This window comes from Pistacia vera, unplaced genomic scaffold (assembly GCF_008641045.1).
Source record: "Pistacia vera cultivar Batoury unplaced genomic scaffold, PisVer_v2 Contig347, whole genome shotgun sequence".
Lineage (NCBI taxonomy): Eukaryota > Viridiplantae > Streptophyta > Magnoliopsida > Sapindales > Anacardiaceae > Pistacia > Pistacia vera.
This window is the reverse complement of record NW_022196165.1, coordinates 751,730-772,390: the sequence shown is the minus strand read 5'-3', so window position 1 is coordinate 772,390 and position 20,661 is coordinate 751,730. Positions and strand designations below refer to the sequence as shown.

The window sequence follows — 20,661 nt, the reverse complement described above, 5'->3', positions numbered from 1 at the left end:
CTCTCTCTTCTCTTTTCTTTAGGCATTCTTTTAACTATGTGTAGCTAAATACTTCTCTTCCAACTGAAGGATAATTTAAGTTTTGGTTCTTCAAGAATTGTGAGATCTAAATAATTTTCAGTGTTCTTTTATTTCTTTACTATTTATATATCTTCTATGTTTATTAACAATTATTGTCTTGATTGATTGATGCAAAGGGCCCATTGTTCAATTATCAGGTTGATAAATTGCCATTTAGAACTTTAAATCCGTAATTGTTTAAGTGTTCTAATATTAGTAGTAAAATAACATAGTTGATTATAAAGGGATTTTCGATTTATGTTATGAAGATGTATAATCTAGTCTAAATGAATCGAGCTTGTGTATTTGTTGGCTAGAATTGGTAGTCTCTCTAATTATTAATGTTGTCGATAGATTAAATCCTAAGAGCTTGTTTAGGGTTGTTTATTGACAAGGGAAGTAATCAAAGAACTTGTTTTGATTATCGAGAAAGTAAAGAGAGATAAGTTGTTAGAGATTGTTAATAACAATAACCAATTTAGAGAAGAATAGAAGATTTTATCCTTGTATCTGTGATCAATTCTCTGAACCAATTCTGAAATTATACCTTTGGTTGGATATTTGCTTGATATTGATTTCTCCTCAATTTTTAGTTGATTATAATTGCTTTCTTTTATCTCACTTCGAAATCTCAAAACCCCCCTTTTTCTTTGCTTTAATTTTCATTAAAATAAATCTACCCAATCTCTGTGGATACGACCTTGCTCATCACTATTACAATTTATATTTCTTTTGAGAGTGAGAATTTTATTATTTATTGGATTCGACACCCACCAGTACCCATTTATAAAAACGCAGTGGAATAATTTACCAAGTTGTGTTAACATAGTTAGGTTTACAACAAATCAATAATAATTAAGCTGTAATTGTAAAGCACACCGGCATATACATGGTTCGGCTAAATCCACTTTTAGCCTACATCTATGAGATCTCGTCCAAATCGAAGCAAATCCACTAATCAACAAACATTACAAGATATAGTTCAAAGTTGATCTAAGATACAGTAAAAAGAACTCCCTATTCAACTTTACACTTAGCACCACACTCTGAATCTCTAATGTCTTTTTGCACCATGAATCTCTTCACACCAGGCTCACTCCTAGTAAATGCTTGAGCTCCACCCAAGCTTCAGTCGCTGAAGACACGCTCCAGCATCAGCAAAGGAACCACATTCCAACCGCCATTCAACAATGAAGATAAACAAGAAAGTTTCTAGCACAAACCCATATAAAAGAACCTAACCAAGAACAATTCTCTGAAAAGTTCAGAACACCAACAAAATAGATATTCAAGTTCAAAAAGAAAAACAAAAAAGGAAGAAGATGAACTTCCTTTTAGCTCAACAAAAATGAAGGATGATAAGTGTTTAGCACAAAAACATATGAGGAACCTTCAAGGAAAAAACTCTCTGAAAGTTTCAGAGCACAAGGCAAAAACAAACATAAAAGTTAGTTTACAAATGAGCAAGAACGAAGAAGATATAGACCAATTTCGTGCTCCCCAATTCTTGTCAAGTCAGCAAACAAGGGCTGACATATGTTGGTCCAGAAATGGAAAAGATTTCATCTATCTTTTGGGACCACAACCAAAAAAGGAAAAAACTTATTTCCCCAGACTACAAGAGGATATTGGGACACCTGTATGTGATCTCATGAAAGCACAACAAATGGACAAAAATATCTCACCTAATAAAGTTAAAAATGCAACTTGTAAAAAATGAGTTAGACATGCGACCTTTCCACAGCAGAAATGTGTGTGCACACACGAAGTAAAATGCGAAATGAAATGCAGCATACATATGTCTGACATAATTGTGCAAGCACACATCCATTGTGCACACACATGAATTGAAAAAACGAAAGGCATAAGGCACACAAAAATATCATAAATCAAAATAAACTTGATGTGCAAGACAACAAAAAGAAAATGCCACTTGGAAAAAGGTGTCACCATAACATAAGTTTGACAAAAATATCAACAGGTGAATTGGTGGTGGACGCCCTTCCATATTATATGGACCGGCATCCATTATTTTATTTCTAAATTTTTATGGACGAGCGTCCATATGAGGTGGATGCTCATCCATAGTAGATGGACTCCCGTCCAAATAATATGGACAGGAGTCCATTGTTATTTTCGTGGACATTCGTCCATTTGTGATGAACAATCATTCATCAAATATGGACGAGCGTTTATAATTATTGGACAGCCGTTCATTTACGAAAGACGAGTATTATCTCTAATATGGTTGTGTCTAAGTAGATGTCATGTATGTCGGTACAAAAATTTGATACAAATTATCAGTGTCCGTAGCATTATTCTTAATTAAAATAGACACATGTCACTAGGAAAGTTAGCAATGGTCGCACCCGCGACTATCACTATAGCACTTCCCTTCAGAGGTAAGGTTTATTATGATCGGTCCATTCTTTCTTTCTTGGTATCATAAATTTGGGTAATGCTACATGTAGCGTATAGATTAAGTATAAAAACTATTGTATATCTTTCTATAAATTGATATATTACAACTCTTTTATTAATTGTCACACCATACATAAATTTTGATGGAGCATTCTTAAAATTAACTTTTTTGTACAGATTCATTCTTTCAGTTTGTACAATGTCAATTAGTTTAGAAGAGTTTGTATATAGAGTTTTAGATGTATTATTCAATAAATATTCTTGTACAATCAAAGTTTCCTTAAAAAATACACCCCTATACTCAGTATCTGACTTCCATGTGTAACCCAAAATTAATTTGTAATATTTATACTGTCTAACATTTCATATTACGACATTTTACAGCATGATTTAATAGTATATATACTTTATGTACATGTTGCTACAATATATGTAATGAAAAAAATCAAATGTTTATAATCAGTTCTTAAGCATTAAATAGAATCTGATGAATTTCATATCACTTTTCATGCAAGACACTAATTAATTTCTAAAATATCTATACGCACAGAAGGAAAAAAAAAAAAAAAAGCATATAAACAAGTTGACAGTTATAAAGTTTGGACATTTAAGTTTTCTTTGTGCATCACCACTAAAAGTGGCTATGGGTTGTGAAATTAACCCTACAGCTTCAATAAGGTGAACACAGAAGTAGAATCAGAAGAGATGCTAAAGCAGGAAGAGTGTTGTTTGGTTGAAGTCATATGCTACACACAGTGTTTTTTACACCGAAATTTGTACCGACTTACGTATCAATGCGTTTTATGTTAATAAATTTTTTCTAATGAACGGCCGTCCATAACTATGGACGCCTTTCATTAACATGGACTCCGTCCATATTATATGGACTGAGTCCTTTACCACAGACAGACTTCCTCATTTAAAGGACGCCCGTCCATTGATAATGAAATAAAAATATTAAAAAAATTAGAGACGGCATACATATTGGACGGGGTTCATATGTTAATGGACGCCCTTCCCTTAATTTTGGACGAGCGTCCGCAAATAAGAGACGCCCGTCCTTTTTTTAAAATATAAAATTTAAAAAAAACCAGGACACCCATCCACAAATTGTGACGGGCGTCCGTATTGTGTGGACGGACGTCTGTATAGAATGGACGCCCATCCAATTTGGTTTAAAAATAAAACAAAAAATATTTGAACGCTTTAGGGCGGGCGTCCCTTAAGTATGAACGGCCGTCCATAATGAATGGGCGCCCATCCATTAAGTATGGACGCCGTAAAAGCGTTAACGACATGTTCCCACCCATCACGAACGGGCGTCCCTTAAGTATGGACGCCGTCCATATTTAGACGCCCATCCATAATTTGATTTAAAAATAAAACAAAAATATTTGGACGTCTGTCCATAAATCATGGGCGGCGTCCCTTATATGCGGCCGTCCATAATGAATGACATCTGTCCATTAAGTATGGACGACCGTAAAAGAGTTAACGACATGTTCCCACCCATCACGGACGGGCATCCCTTAAGTATGGACGGTCGTCCATACTTAAGGGACGCCCATCCGTGATGGGTGGGAACATGTCATTAACTCTTTTTTCTTTTGGGTGGGAACATGTCATTAACTCTTTTTTCCTTTTCCTTTTCCTTTTTTTTTTTTTTTTTTTTTTCTAAAATCTAGTAAAGAATCTGGCATTTCGATATTAATTAACTTACCAAAAAACAAGGATAGTGATTATTAACAAGTGATATAAAATCATGGGATTTTGCTAAATTATATGTGATGCTATTTATGTACAAATTATACAAATTTTTGCTATAAATTGATGTGGTAAAACTATTTTATCATCACATTTTTTTTAAATTAGTATTTATTGAATTAATTTTATATACAAATTCGTATATTCACTTTGTGATACATCAATTTGTAGAAATTGTATAAGAAATATGTACAAAAATTTTATATATCTAATATTATCGTATTGTTATTCATTTGGTTTGAAATATCTGCATTTGTTACCGTGATAGCATTTATAAAGTAAAAATATTTTGCTATCATGCTATGATGACAGTGATGATTGAGCATATTAATTGATGATAGTTTGAATATATATTCAATGCTATATTTGGCGTCCATCTTTATGCATGGACGCCCTCCATAAAGATGGACGCCAGTCCAACAAATTTGGACGGACGTCCATTGTTTTTTTTTTTTTTTTAAAACACACAACTTTTTATGGACGGTCGTCCGTAATACTATGAACGACTATCCAAGATGTATGGACATTGTTGAACGACCGTCCATTTAGTCAGTATTCAATCGTCTAACGTAGCCGTCTCCATATGCTTCAGTGCAACTTTTCAATAATATAACATTTTTTATCGTAACAATTCAAATGTACAGTAACATATTGGATGGTACACAAGAAAAAATTTCAACGTAATAAGAAGCTTCATCAGCACCACTGAAAGTGCAGTTTTATTCCTTAAACCATCATCAGTACATAATTAATTATGAACATTCATCAAAACCTTGCATGGTGGGATCCTGTCCATCGGATGGAATGACGACAAGAACCCTACGAGTATTATTATGAAGGAATACCTGAGGAAAGAGGTTGATCAAAGTTGAATTTCATGAGTACGTAGAAATATTTTATTGAGCTGGCTGACGGTGCATTTGAGACCATGCGTATAAATGGGGTCAGTATTAAGAGAATCTTAATGAGGTGAGGATGATAAGTGGTCCAAACATCAATCAATTCAAGTGTGAAAATACAGAAGATGATATATATTTTTTTTCCCTTAACGTAACATTGGCCTTAATGAAAATACAAATCCACATTGAAGATCTCAGACCTTCATTCAAAAGAAAAAAAAACGTTCCATCTATAATTAAACATACTGTTAGTCTGTAAATATTGAAAAAATGACAAGGCATTTTGTGAAGATTTCACTATAGATGGAGGAATTCAATGATTCTCTTAAGCAACTTTTTATCAAGTAAGTTTATACCTATTTTTGGCATGATCCTAACAGTCAACGTTGCCTATTAACTGCCTATCCTAGTTTTGTGTTATTGTCATGTACATAGATCGAATCACAAATTGCAGCAGAACAGGTAGGTTTTCTGCAGTAAAAAGGACAACAAAAATGGAAGTTTCATCTCATAGGATAACATTCAATAACATTACCATTGAAACAAACATTTTAATTATAAGATAAAGTACAACCACAAAAATTAAAAATAAAATAAAAAAGTTCATTGTCTTCACCAGTAGTAGTACAATTTGACATTTACAAGTCATGAGGATACCCAAAAAAACATGCCAGCAATGGCATCTGTCTGGTCCTCATAAACCGATTCTAGCATCTCCAAGGCAATAACGAAAGTTTATTCATGTAGGGATATTAACTCTTACTCATTTGACATCAGCCCCGGAACACTTATATCGCTCCCGTTACCTCCGCCTACCTGCAAAGTATGCTAAACACTTACCCCCCAAGGAATTTATTTATACAATGCCTTCACCTGAATGGTCATTAATTTCCACAACAATGTATATATGCATGGGCGAGAGAAATGGTGATGAAAATTAACAGACGAAAACTTAGAAATTTAATATATCAAAATTTGACAAAAAAAAAGGTTGTCTGAAATTTGGAGGATTTTAGGGAGAACGCTTACGGAGTCATCAGAACAACAGCATATCTCTCTGATGGTGAGACCCGGCTTTCCCTATACACAGTGGATGTAAGATTTATGAAGAAAAAAGACAATATCGACAAAAGCAAATTCCAATTCAACATTAACAGAAAAATACAGTTAATGAGAATTGCATGGCACCTGATGATGAATCGATGTTAGAGGATTCTATATGTTGGCCACTCGATCCATCAAGGCTCAATGGCTCTATAATATTGAATATTCCTTTCAAAAATACAAAATAACTGTCGTTAGTTTGGGACTTGGATGCCGAAATGAGATCAATATGTGAGAGCACTCGTCTTAAGTTTGTTACGAGTAAGAAGTTTACAAAAAATATCAAAGACATTTGATTCTGACACACGTCAAATTTAAAACAAAAAACAATAAAAAACAGATCTCAGATCTTAATTCATTTCATCATCATATACCGAACAATCATTCAGTGGACACGCATTTAATGAATCAACTCTTGAATGTGTTAATACTTATACACATTGCTCCCTTTAGCTCTTGTCATTAGAACAGTCGTTTCCCTTCAAGAATTGGGAGAGTGTATTATCTATAACCATCACAACATTTGACATTCAGTTTTTACATCAGTTCTCTATTACTCTTTGTTACTTCTTCCTGAATCTCTATCTTCGAAATTACAGGTTACTTCCCAACATTTTCTTCCATTTTCTTCTGCATCTAAATTGCAGATTTGAAAGATAAATATAGAATGTATCATGGCTATACTATATGTAGTATTATACAACATAAGGTGATTAACGACGGATCTATTACCCAAAACGTCTTAAATATCTTATTCATTCATTCATCAAGTCAAAATGATAATATTTCAAGCAATAAACATTAAGGAAGATATTAAACAGATGTGAATCCTATTACCGGTCAGAAGATTGTCCATGACCAAGCTGCCCATTTGTACCTCTTCCCCAAGAATATACATTTTGCCGTCAGTGACAGCAAGTGTATGTCTCCATCCACATGAAATCTGAACTACCTTCTGTCGATTGCCAAATAAAGATCAAAAGCTAAAATTTCAGACTCAGAAAGATGGTCACAAACAAGACAGAAAATAACCCTGTCAGAGTTAAAGAGGAAATTATACGGAACTGCATGTCAATCTCATGGCCTATTTTACCAATTTTCCGGGAGCTACAGTAACAAGAATGTGCCTGGTCTGAGGAAAATTCACTTGCACAGGAGAGCAATGATCGGCATTGTCACCAACTCCCACCTGTCCAAACTGTAAGACGAGAACAAAGTTTATACAATTAATTAAGACTACAAAATACAAAAGATAATAAATAAGAAAAGTGAAAGTTCATTGTGACACATTTTCATCAAGAAATCAATTTTGGATGTTAAAATTAGGGGAAATAGTTCAATTGTGAAATTAAGGAAATTGATGACCAACCTTATTCCAACCCCAGCCATAAAGTTTTCCGTCAGATGTAGGGCCATTGTGTGTCTCCAACCACCTGATATCTGCAAAAAAGAAAAATGCCAAAAGAAATTTAATCGACTGAACCTGGGATCAGAAATAGTTCGTAATATACTAAGTCAACAAATACCTACCATTCTATGGGATTCACTCATCTAACAGTATGAAGCATCATATAATTACCTTACTTTTAGCGCAAAAATTGCAAGTCTTGAGGGTACATAGATATAAACATTCGTCAATGGAGGAACTTAATCCTTTTTAACAACGAAATCATTTAAATAATCTAATTCACCACTAGGGAAATATACTCTGCTTGAAAATTCATGGTATTTTTCTGTAACCACTCAAGCTAAATGCACAAGCTATCAAAAAAGAGTCAATATTATTATTAAACTCTCTAACAGGTTCCCACAGATTGTAACTGGACAAGCCATGTTTGAACAGAACATATCAAATGCCAAATGCTAAATAAAAAAGCAAATTCAGATGCTAGCACATAACTAGTGGATTTGTACTGGAGTTTCACTTCATTACCATGTAAGTAACTATTTGACTCAAAAGCTTCAGCTATGAAATAAAGGTCCAACACCGACGTCCGCTCTCTAACAGTACAATGTGTAACCTAGCCCAACTATCTTGCATCTTAATTAACCCACATTTCCCAGAAGAGTATTTTGATATCTAATCTTGTTAATACTAAAGAAACATACTAAAAAAAATTTCATTTCAATAATCTACACTAACAAATTGGAAAGAACCCTAAACCCACTATTTCAACAAACATAATTCATGCATCATGTTTTCAACCACCTCCCAAAATCTGTGGACCACAGTAAAAACTCAATTAATATAACGAATCATTACTCTATTTTTCTTTTGTTTTCCTTTTTATCAGGGCAATACAACCATCTTTGTAATCATTACTCCAAAAAAGGCAAGCAACTAACCCTAAAATCCAACTAGATCATAAAATTTGCATTCTCACGTGAATCTTTGGGATGTATGTTACACCATAAATATTGAATTTCATTCCAACAACACCAATGACAATAAAGTATATGCATTGCCAAAGAAAATTTCTAATCCTCCCATTCTTTGATGATATCTAAGTAGCATACATGTTAAACCCACAAAAGTTAAAAATCCAACTGTTAAGAAAATAGTTGTCATATATCCTTGAAGACTATGAGAAATCCGTGGCATCCATCTGTATTGTTAGAGAAGTGCTATCAGTATTCCACATTGATCTGATACCACATTGAGAAAGAGGCATTGACTACTGAAATAAAGGAAAGAACCTAAAGCATAAACTCTAAAAATCACAAACATAATGCATGAAAGCCAAATAGATGCTTAAGAGAGTTTCTTCTATGCACAGGGTTTTTTTTATATCGGAGTATATAAGATCTCAATTCACCTCCTTAGCTCTCTCCACCAAACTACTGAGAGCACCCCCACCAAAGTAAATAAGGAGGAAAGTTTATCTCCTAGTCTCAATCCTCCTAAACCCCTCATTAGCTCTAGGCTTGAAATAAGATAAAGGGAGACTTTGGCAGGTTTCACACGCATCTAACCTTCAGTGAAAAAATCCATTTTCCCACCTTCTGCCAAAACTTTGGTCCACAAAATACCAAAACCCCCAGATTGCCATGACCCAAGCCCTTTAAAAAATCTATTTTAAGCAGAATGCCTTCCTTCTTTGCTTTATAGTGAAAGTATCAAACAGAAAAGAAAGTCTTCTTTGATGTCTCTATCCCAAAACTAAATCAGCAAGTTTGAATTTCCAAAACTTAAAATAGTTTACAAGCAACACATTGACTACTGCATGGACCTTAAATCTAAACATGTGATCGCAGTTGTTCTACCTATTCAGAATCAACCAAAGGACCATCGAATGCATTTTTCAATTTGACTGTATGAGGCAGAAAAACTTAGCTGTAACTGGAAGGTCCATGATACATTCAAATTTTAATACCAAGTTAATATCCATCCTACTACAATTTACAGAAATTTAAGGGAAATAATATGAAAATTAGGATCTTGAAGCTACCATCTAATCATCGTAAATCACGAGAAACACTTTACTAATGGAATTGAATGACTAAAGATCACCTGAGATATAAGCTGTCACGCAATGCTTCCAGCTTATGAGGGACAAGGTGATCCTTAAGTCCCCATGGCCTAGTTGACCATATTTGCTCCATCCGTAAGTGTACACCCCCGGAAGAAGAAAAGCAAATGGTGTGTCGCCATCCACAAGCAACCATAACCATCCTTTCTCCCTGCAACTTTGAATGATAACAGCTTGATCTTTAGAACACGAAAAGACTTAGGTGGAGAAAACTAAACAAAAGAACAACAGTTAAACCTGATAAGCACAAATAAAAACAACTCTCAATATTACCTACAGTAAGAAATTGCCAAGTATCTAGGAGATAAGAATTAAAAATAAAATAATAAACAAATCCCCTTTTATATGCTATACATTACGGATGAAACTAGAACGACCAGTTATATGGTTACTTTTTGAATTCTTTATTTCAAGTATAGATTACATCAACCATGCATGATCATCACCTTCAAAGAATTGCAAATAATCCTAATCATATAAAGAACTATCAAACTATTTTGCACTGCATATCGATGGTTTATGCATTGAAAAATTGAGATGATGGTTTAGGTTGTTAAATAATACTAAATCAATAAAATGACACCAGTTTGTGGACATACATTAAGAGTAGAAATTTTCTCAGGAATTAGGCGATCATTTCTGTCACCTAAGCCCAGGTTTCCATAACGCCCCAACCCCATCCATGAGCTCTCCATTTTCTGTAACAGCCACAGAATGTTCGGCACCAGCAGCAACCATTTTGATAGACACTCCCTGCAAAGATAAATGAAATTTAAGAGCATAAAATATTTTAACAAAGTTCCTCAATGTGGACTAAAACGAAACGTTTGATATGACACAAAGTACTAATATTACTCTTTCCACTTTTCTCAAGAAAAATCCTTGTGAAAGTTTTCTATGATGGAAGTGACCATCCTGCCCTATATTAATAATTCTTTTTCGGTAGACCTTGAATATATAGCCAATACTTTTTACCTACGTTGGTCAATAATTAAATATAGAAGCATCCAGATATGTACCTATATGGAACATTTATAAGTTACCAATACTACAGTTTCTCGTTATTAACAAATCATTTCATGCTTACAAATATACCACTCTGCTACAGTTGTAAATATATAAAAAATAGTAAATTTGATCTGGTGTTAAAATGAGAGGCTCAAATTTTTCACAGCAAAAATTTATATTTAGTGTGGAACATCTATATTAATGTCCCTAAAACGAACAAAGTAACATAAATTACCTGAAAGGCTTGAATTTTTTGAGGCACAAAGCATCTTCAGTGGTTCCAAGACCAAGTTGACCATTTGATTCCTCCCCCAGCTTAAATAGAATACAAACTCAATCAGTAAAGCATTTCCCAAGTTATGCTTAAACTGTCACAAACATGCTGAAACAGAACCACGTCAAAAGCAATACTATTCAACATCGTTTTTGTGGAGATAATAATTTATCATCTGATGCAGTAATTAGAATGCAGAATCAATTAAGTTAAAGATAATTTAAGTTATTGATTACAACTCTAGCACCAACGTAAAATAACATGAAATAAAATGTCAAAATAGTTGCCGTTACTGACCACCACCAATAACTGAAACATCATATATTACCATTACAACCTGTCCATACTTCGACCAATACTCCCTATATCAAATATTACATTATTTACTATAACGGCCTTCTGTAAACATTTTACCATAACAAAATGAAGTGTCATGTCAACCAAATACCATTTCGTAGACTTTAACACTACTTCTAGGTCCCGTCATTCTTCATAAGAAAACAGCAAGTATTGCACATAGTATAAGTATATGTTTAGTAAAGAAGATGAAGAAATTGAATACACTTTGACTGAAGAAAAGAGATAAGGAGTAACATTTTACAACTAATGAATTGTAAGATTCCAAAAATTCACTTTTTCATTTTTCCCTGACTTTTATTGACATGGAGCACAGCGTTTTCTCATAGCAATACAAGTACTGAAACATGAACCATTCCAGAAATAACAAGCACTTACTTGTGTTTGCGTCAGATAATCCAAAAGATTTTAAATGTATATAGAATTCTTCATATGGTTTGCAAAACTGAAGTTCTGAAATTAACCGAGGAATCTTAGGGATTTCAGGACTAAGATTAACATTCCAGCAATCCCCCAAAACTACCGCAACCAGTTTATTGTATAACACAAGGCTCAAAGAACAGAACGAATTACAAGGATTCTTTCAAACTACTGTGGATCTACTTAATGAAAGCTTCTATATCAGTTATATACTAGCCTGGATAAAATCATGAGGCCTTAGAGTGCTGATTTTGATAACAATCTGCTGTCCATTTAGCTAAAGGCTGATCATTCGTGTCCAGCATAATGGTTTCATGAAACATTTTTAAGTAATCAACCACCTATGTTCATAGAAACAGTCCCCCCTTGCAAGAGAATAGACCCCTCAAACTAACCTTTGATTCCCTCATCTGATTATAACTTTCAGTCAACTGCAGTTGGTTCAAAATAAGACCAGTGTTTCAGCCCTAATGGTGGCCATTGACTAATACTGTCTGACGCTGACAACCACAATTATAACAGATAAAGTAGGCAAGGTATCAAGCCTCAACCCCGCAGAGACGGACTTTAGCTTATCTTATGTTTCTTCTCATTATTCTTCTGTCATGTTAGATGAGATTGAGAGTTTGTTCTTTAGTTTGCTATTGATTAGTCTTATTCATTCTCCACCTCTTAAATATAACATATATTTTTGCCAGAGAATTTCTCAGTAGCTTCACCCATTTTGAACTACAGACTGTTATCCACCCTTGTAAAAAGGTTTGAGGAATTTCATGTTGTCACTAGTAAGCTCAGGCCAGGGAAAGTCAATCGACTGTAAAGCTTGTTGGGCTTTGGGTAGAGGACAGCTTCTAGTAGCTTGAAAGTGTAGGCACAGCCAGGGTTCGAATCATTGTTTTAAAACCCGGCCGGGCTAGGCTGATTGGATCGGTGAGCTGGGCTGGACCGATTCGACCGGGAGAGCCTAAAAACTTTTTTTTGGGGGGGGGGGGGCGAAGGATTCACTAGGGGTTGCTGGGGGTACTGTAGCAACCCGCCGGTCCAACCAGTTTTTGGAAAAAACCGGGTGAATCAAAATGCAGAAAATGGCGACTTCTAGCCATGTTCAGCAGGCAACATGAGGGGTTTTGAAGGGTGGATCACGATGAGTTGAAGGTAGTGTCTGATTAAGTTTAAGTCGCCAGAATCACCGAATTTGGCCAAGAAACAGCAAACCCTAGCTTCTGATTGCCGACGATTGGTGGGGAATGGCTTGAGAACTTTGGGGATTTTGTAAGGGAGTAGTCGGTGAGTCTAAAGGTGGTGGTGGTTGGAGTTGTTGTCGCTCAAAACGGCCAGAATCTGGCAAAGGACAGCCTGAAAAACGCGTTTTTCGTCGCTGGCGATCAGCGAGTAATGAGAGGGGATAAGGTATGGTTCTGAAGAGAAGAGGGTGGGGGTTCCAGTGGTGGTGACAGGGTGATTTTGGGTGAGACACGGCGAAAAAAGGAGAAAGAAGGCCAATGTCAATGCATGCTAACATGTGCCAAAATTAGTCCCAGCTAACGTGCGCCAATACAAAATTTTGAAATTTTTTTAGGTGATACGTCACCAGTTTGACCCACCGGTTAAACCGTTCAACCGGACCCAGCTTCTTTGCTAGGTTTAGCCCCGGTTGGTTTTTAAACATTGGGTCGAATCACAGAAAACCTATCATTTTTGAGTTATATTTCGACTCAAACAGTAATACCTCTAAATCCCTAAAAAGGAATTGCTTCTCAATAGTAAGCCTAAATTCATGGTGTGCATCACTGTGTTTCAAAGCACATAGCAACCACTTGAAATTTGGACCAAAGCAATAGATAATCTAAACTGAAATAAATCAACATCAATGCATTATAGAATGAAGCGAGAAGTTTGAGGAAGACCCCTAACCTCTGAACCTCTCCCTCCATGGTCACTGCTAAACAATGGCTGTCCCCACAACAATTTGCTTTATCCTCAAACCATGCAATGCTTTAATCGGCTGTGGAGTGAACAAGTCATAGAATTGCCATGGCCCAGCCTTCCAAGTCACCCCTGGAATATTTTGAACAGAGAAAAATAATGTTGACATGTTATACATAAAGAAAGAGCAATTAAGAAAAATTTCTTTTGATAACGGGTCATGACATGAAATTAGCATTTGTCAAGGTTTAGTATATGGACAGAATAACATAAACCACTCAATACAATAAGCCATGTTGATTTATGAGATATAAGATATTATAATTCATAGGCACAAGACCAGGAGACAATGAAATAAAACCTCTTGTCATATTAAAATCTTCAATTTTCAGTAAAAAAAATTCAGGACCGTAACCAGAAAGCAGTGTCAATAGTAATGTTATTTTGCAAAATATAAAAACTTGTATAAGATTGGGAAAGAAGTAATTACAATAACTGACAATCAGTAATCTCGAACACAAAAATGAAACCAAACAATCACCAGCTACCATAGCGCCCATCCAATCACTTTCAAGAAGTGGAATGCCTTCTCTAACTTATTTGATCTCAAGACTGTATCCAAAAATATTTTTGCAAACATTAGACAAACATTTTCTTGAAATTTCTTGGTTCCTTGTCCTCAGAAACACAGAATTTTATTTAAATTCCACATCAAACAGGCCTAAAAAGAAATCAAGAATTTATGTTGCAGAGAAAGCATATCAATTGGAGATCCCAAGACAAAAGGGAAGGTAGAGAACAAACCATCCCCAACTATAGACTTCCATACGTGACTCAGAATATGCAGTTTTATGATCAGCTCCACAGGTAACAGACACTATTTCAAGATCGTCTAGTGCACTCAATTGAGTAGGAGAAGTCGATCCTCAGCATCGCCGTGCCCTAACTGCCCATCTTCTCCTCGTCCCCATGAGCACACAAGGTTTCCAGCTGTAAATGATCATATATCACTCTTCATCATATTAATAACAAATTTAGAAGTATTGCAATTGATCTACCAGCTGCATATACGCCAAGTCAAATGAAGGAATTATGCAATCATGACAATCACAAAAGGATAGCTTCATAGAAACATTCATTTGCATGGAAGTCTTGATGGAAGCATAACAACTAGTATCAATGAAGGCAACAAACAAGTCTTAGAATAACTCAAAAATTAGGTGCTTCTGATGATTTACAAGCTAGAAATGAAATGAAGAGGAAAACCTTTTAGTACTGAACTCTACGAACACACAAAATATATTTTTTTCTTTAGTTCTTTACCACATACCACCTGCCCAGCCCAGCCCACCCCACATCCCCACTCTCAAACAAATTAAACTGATCCCCCTCCACATGTGGCTTTAAGGAGACCGATCTGTATACCTTTTGCTCCCAGTTGGCTTGAGCAGTCAACAAAAACAGGAACCTTAAACCTAAGTCTTCCCACATCCAACTGTGATAGCATAGCAATGAGAAAATTGTATAGCCGTCAATCAAACAATGCAGAAACAAATGTTTCCATTCTCAATTTTATATTGATCATCAACATCAACATCACTACAAGCTATATGATCATGTAATTTACTTACTTCAATCAGCTTTTGCATCACACAAATTACAGGTAATGCTTAAATGACAAAGCTTATCCAAGTTCAGAAACAGTTTCAATACTTGCAGCAATTGATATTTTCTACATTGTAAATATGACAAAACTTGATTTTCTTTTGACTGGAAGTCCATAAAAGACTAAACAAATGAAGAGAATAAAATTAGGTAGGAAGAATATCCAGAGAAGAGCAACAGAGTGACTTGCACCAGCAGAGATAAGAAGAACCCGACGAAATGAGTAGAACTTCACTCATGGTAACTTCAGCCATTATGCTTTCTCTCTTTCTGAGTATGATGATGTTAAAAAGGAAGAGAGAAAGAACGTGTTAGTGGGGAAGAAGTCCAAAAGAGAGAAAGAAGAGAAATAGAACTGGGATCTTGTTGGCAGAAAGAAACAATGAATGGTGACCAGAAAGTGGGAAGAAATATTTATAGTGATGAGAAAAGGACATGTGCTTGAGGGTCTAAGATCTATAAGAAGAGACTAGTATTCAACTGACAAGACAGATCAACGGCATTGATGAAGGTGAGGGCCACCGTGAATTTACATGGTCAATTACGCTCCTGTTCCTGTTTATTCATTCATTCATTCAATATCCACCACAAACTGCGCTCTAACTTTTTAACTACCATTCGCCTATTCCAACTTCAACTTCAAGACTTTCAGATTTCATTTCATCATTCACTAATTAAACGAAGCTTTACATAACAAATACTCCAGCAACTTTAACTTATAATAAATTTTGCCAAATTTTCAAAAATAATATAAATAAAATTTTCCTACAGTTAATGTGTTTTATAAAATCTATACATTTTAAAAATAGAGGTTATTGAGTTGGTTATATATGTCTAAACCTCTTATTTTACTCATCAATTTTTCAATCACAATAAGCCTTTCAATATTACGGTCCTAACTCTATTTCTTATTTTTAATTTTAAGGTGGTTTATTTTATTTTTATTTGTAATTTATTATAATACCCCTATTTTTATGGATGAATTGAAAAAAAAAAAAAGTTATTTTTAAAAGTCTTATATTCTATAATCCCCATTTTATCATATTAGTAATTTTGCCCTTTTATGTAAAACCCAACTTCTTCACCTCTTATTCATCGATCCAACCACAAATCTTCTCTCTTACCATCAACTCTCTACAAACCTCAACAATAAATCAATCTATTGCCATACATTTATCATTAAAATAAAAGTAATACTATACATATATCATTTTCATAAAACATTATGTGACAAGATATGATTGGCTGATTTAAAATTAAAATTAAACTTTCACCCAATCATATCTTACCACATAATATTGTATGAGAAATATTGTATGGGAATGATGTATGTGTAATATTATTCTTAAACTAAAGACATTTATCTCATTCTTTCATCTCAGCTATACAATGTAAGTTTTTTTTTTTTTTTTTTTAACTTTTCTAATTTTTAATAAAATCGTAATATTTTTACAATTCTTTCTTCTTCTCATATCTAAGAGTTAAATAAGTTATGGGTCCATTAATTAAATTGTCCATATTAGTCCCATGCATAGCTCTATATTAACTTTGATTTCTGAAGAATTTATTTTATTATTTTTATTTTTATTATATATATATATATATATATATTTTTGGTATTTTTATTTTTTAGAACTTTTTATTTCAACATTCTTGGTTTTCTTTTTTCTGGTTTTCTACTTTTTTATTATTAACTTTTTTTTACTAATTTTGATCTAGTTTAAAAAGAAGAATAATTCAAATCTATTCAATTATTTTCTTAGCTTTACACAAAATTAAATCTAACACCAATTAGTGATTAATTGTCCATTTTTTGAAAGATAGGAAACTTATATCCTTAAATAATTAGTTTTAGAAATACATGTACATCAATTAATAATATCCCTTTATATACTATATTATTAATTGAAGGAAGATGACTCATTACATATTTAAGATTCAATTTTATTATTATTAACCTTTGTCTTACTAATTTTGATTTATTTTCAAAAGAAGAACAATCAAAACTATTAATTTTTTTTTTTTTTTTAACCTTTACACAGAATTAAATCTAAAAGTAATTAGTTTTAGATAAATATGCATGTACTTTGTCCTGATCAAAACTATTTGAAGGGACATGAACCAACTGAATTTTGTCAGGATTTGGGCGATGCCATCACACGTTACAGAAGTTCAAGTCCTTTTTATGAATTGATTAATCTAGTACAACACGCGATACATGCTCAAGACTTTAATATTCATCCATTATTGATTTAGATAGATATTCACAGCTGACTTTATATATATTTATCCGTGAATTGATTTGTAAGGACTTTTATGTATTTCGTCATTATATGAATTTTTTTTTATAATATCTTCATTCATTACAAAATAAATTAATTGTTATTGCCCCAGTTTCAAAAATAATCAATTCAGTTTTAAACTATAACAATAAAAATGTTTCATAAACAGCTTAATTTTAAAATGCATCAAATTTGAAAGTGATTACAAAAATAATCAAGTTTATAAAAACGACTCTAAAAGCTACCTCAAAATCAGATTATTTTCAAAGCTCATTTTGTATGTTTAAATGACATATATCCCCTTGTATTATAGTTTTATTTATCAAGAATTTAAATAAAAATTTAATTTATTAAATATATAATTTAAATTTTTTTATTAAATAAATAAAATTAAGCTGACATGTACTACAACAGTAAATTGACAATAACAACTACAATGGACGTCAACGGTGGCAGTCAGATTTTAACAAACTTTGATGACAGACGTTACTCCTCACCGCTAGTCCTATTAGGACCGATATGATCCAATCTGTCGGAATTCAATGGAATATCCACATCGAATTCCGATCGATCTGCTCACATCGATCATATCGGGTCGGCTATAATGTTGTTAATGCCCATTTTTGTCAAGGCAACCCGCAAAAGCCCATATCGATTTCAATGCCATCTCACACTCTTAACAAGAAATATTAGAGAGTGATTTGTTCTCTTAGAGCATCTTCAATCGTGTTCTTTATTTTGAAGAGTATCTTTCATATAAATAAAGAGCATCTTCATTAATTTTTTAATATAAAGAACATAATTTTTATTCAAATCCAATAGGCTCTTTAAATTTAATGAAGATGCTCTTTATTTTTAAGAAAGAGACTTAATAAGAGAGAGAATTAATAAATAAAATGCATAAAAACTTATAGTTTATTAATTAAAATTAGGATAGAGAGTGAAATTTCACTCTTTAAATATAGAGAGTCAAACTTACTCTCTAATTTATATTTTAAAGATAAAAAGTCTGTTGGACTCTTATTTTTATGAATAAACTATTTATAATAAAGGGTTTATATCATATAAAAAGTCATTTAGAGATACTTTTAATTCTCTTCAAGAGATTGGCGAGCCCAACCCATTTAATTTGGAATTTTGGTGGGTTATGGTGTGGTATGATAGGGTGTCCAATAAGAGTCATTAAGGCCGAAATACTTGTTTGAATTAGGCTCTCTTGGGGGGGATTCTAATGGAGTATCCTAGTCTTAATAAGCTACGAAAAATGATTAAAACACCCAAGTCTAAATTATTTTCAAAATAATTTTATGAATTATTAAAAACCTTCCTAAAATAGGATTATATGTAATTACATCACTATCCATGCTTTAGGCATGAAATTACATATTTTTTTCCAGGTTTTTCACTAAAAACCCGAGATTACGAGAATACCCCTATTATGACAATTTGTTGACTTTTAAGTTGACTTTTTGATACAAAGTTTTTTTGGTGACTTTATATTTTCTAAAAAGGGATGGAATGACGACAAGAAACCATACGCGTATATTATGAAGGAATACCTGGAGGAAAAGGTTATGAAAAAGTTGAATTTTCATGGAGGAGTAGAAATATTTTATTGAGCATGGCTGACGGTTGCATTTGAGGACCATGCGTATAAATGGGGTCGTATTAAGAGAATCTTAATGAGTATGGAGATAAGTGGTCCAAAACTAATCAATTCAAGTGTGAAAATACAGAAGATGACGATATATTTTTTTTCCTTAACGTAACATTGGCCTTAATGAAAATACGAAAATCCACATTGAAGATCTCAGACCTTCATTCAAAAGAAAAAAAAAATCGTTCCATCTATAATTAAACATACTGTTAGTATGTAATATGAAAAATGACAAGCATTTTGTGAGAGTCACTATAGATGGGGAATTCAAGATTCAATCTTTAAAGCAACTATTTATCAAGTAAGTTATAACCTATTTGTGCCTGATCTACAGTCAACGTTGCCCTAGTAACGCCTATCCTAGTTTGTGTTATTGTATGTACTAGATCGAAACACAAATGCAGCAAGAACAGGTAGGTTTGATCTGCAGTTAAAAAAGGACAAAAAAATTGAAGTTTCATCTCATAGGAAACATTGCCAATGAACTACATTGAAACAAACATTTAATTATAAGTAAGTACACCAACAAAAAATTAAAAAAAAATAAAAAAAGTATCCTGTCTTCACCAGTATAGTACATTTGACATTTACAAGTCATGAGGAGACCCAAAAAAAACATGCCAGCAATGGCATCTGTTCTTGTCCTCCTCATAAACCGAGCTAGCATCTCACAGGCAATAACGAAGTTTAGTTCAGTGAGGATATTAAACTTTCGAAATTTGAACATCAGCAGCTCAGGTAACACTTAATCGCTCCGTTACCCTCGCTACCTGAAAAAGTATGCTCAAACCACTTACCCACCAGGGAATTTTTTGCATACAGCTCTTCAACACTGAAATGGTCTTCAATTTCCACAACATGTATATAGCATGGGGCGAGGAAGAATGGTGAATGAAAAATTAACAGACAGAAAAACTTAGAAATTTACTAATATCAAAATTTGACAAAATAAACGGTTGTCTGAAATTTGGAGGGATTTTAGGGGACAGCTACGAGTCATCAGAACACAGCATATCTCTGTGGTGGGACCCAGTTTACCTAACACAGTGGATGTACGATTATGCAAGAAGAAAAAGACAATATCGACAAAAGCAAATTCCAATCAACATTAAACAGAAAATACAGTTAATGAGAATTGCATGGCACCTGATGATGAATCGATGTTAGAGGATTCTATAGGTTGGCCACTCGTCCATCAAGGCTCAATGGCTCATACTAATATGGAATATTCCCTTTCAACAATATCAAAATAACTGTCGTTAGTTTGGGACTTGATCTCGACAATGAGATCCAA

At 33.7% G+C, this 20,661-nt stretch overlaps 1 pseudogene; it reads right to left on the bottom strand.

Annotated features, from left to right (window-relative positions):
* Positions 1-6,169: 6,169 nt before the first annotated feature.
* Positions 6,170-15,931, bottom strand: LOC116139101 (annotated as a pseudogene).
* Positions 15,932-20,661: the final 4,730 nt, after the last annotated feature.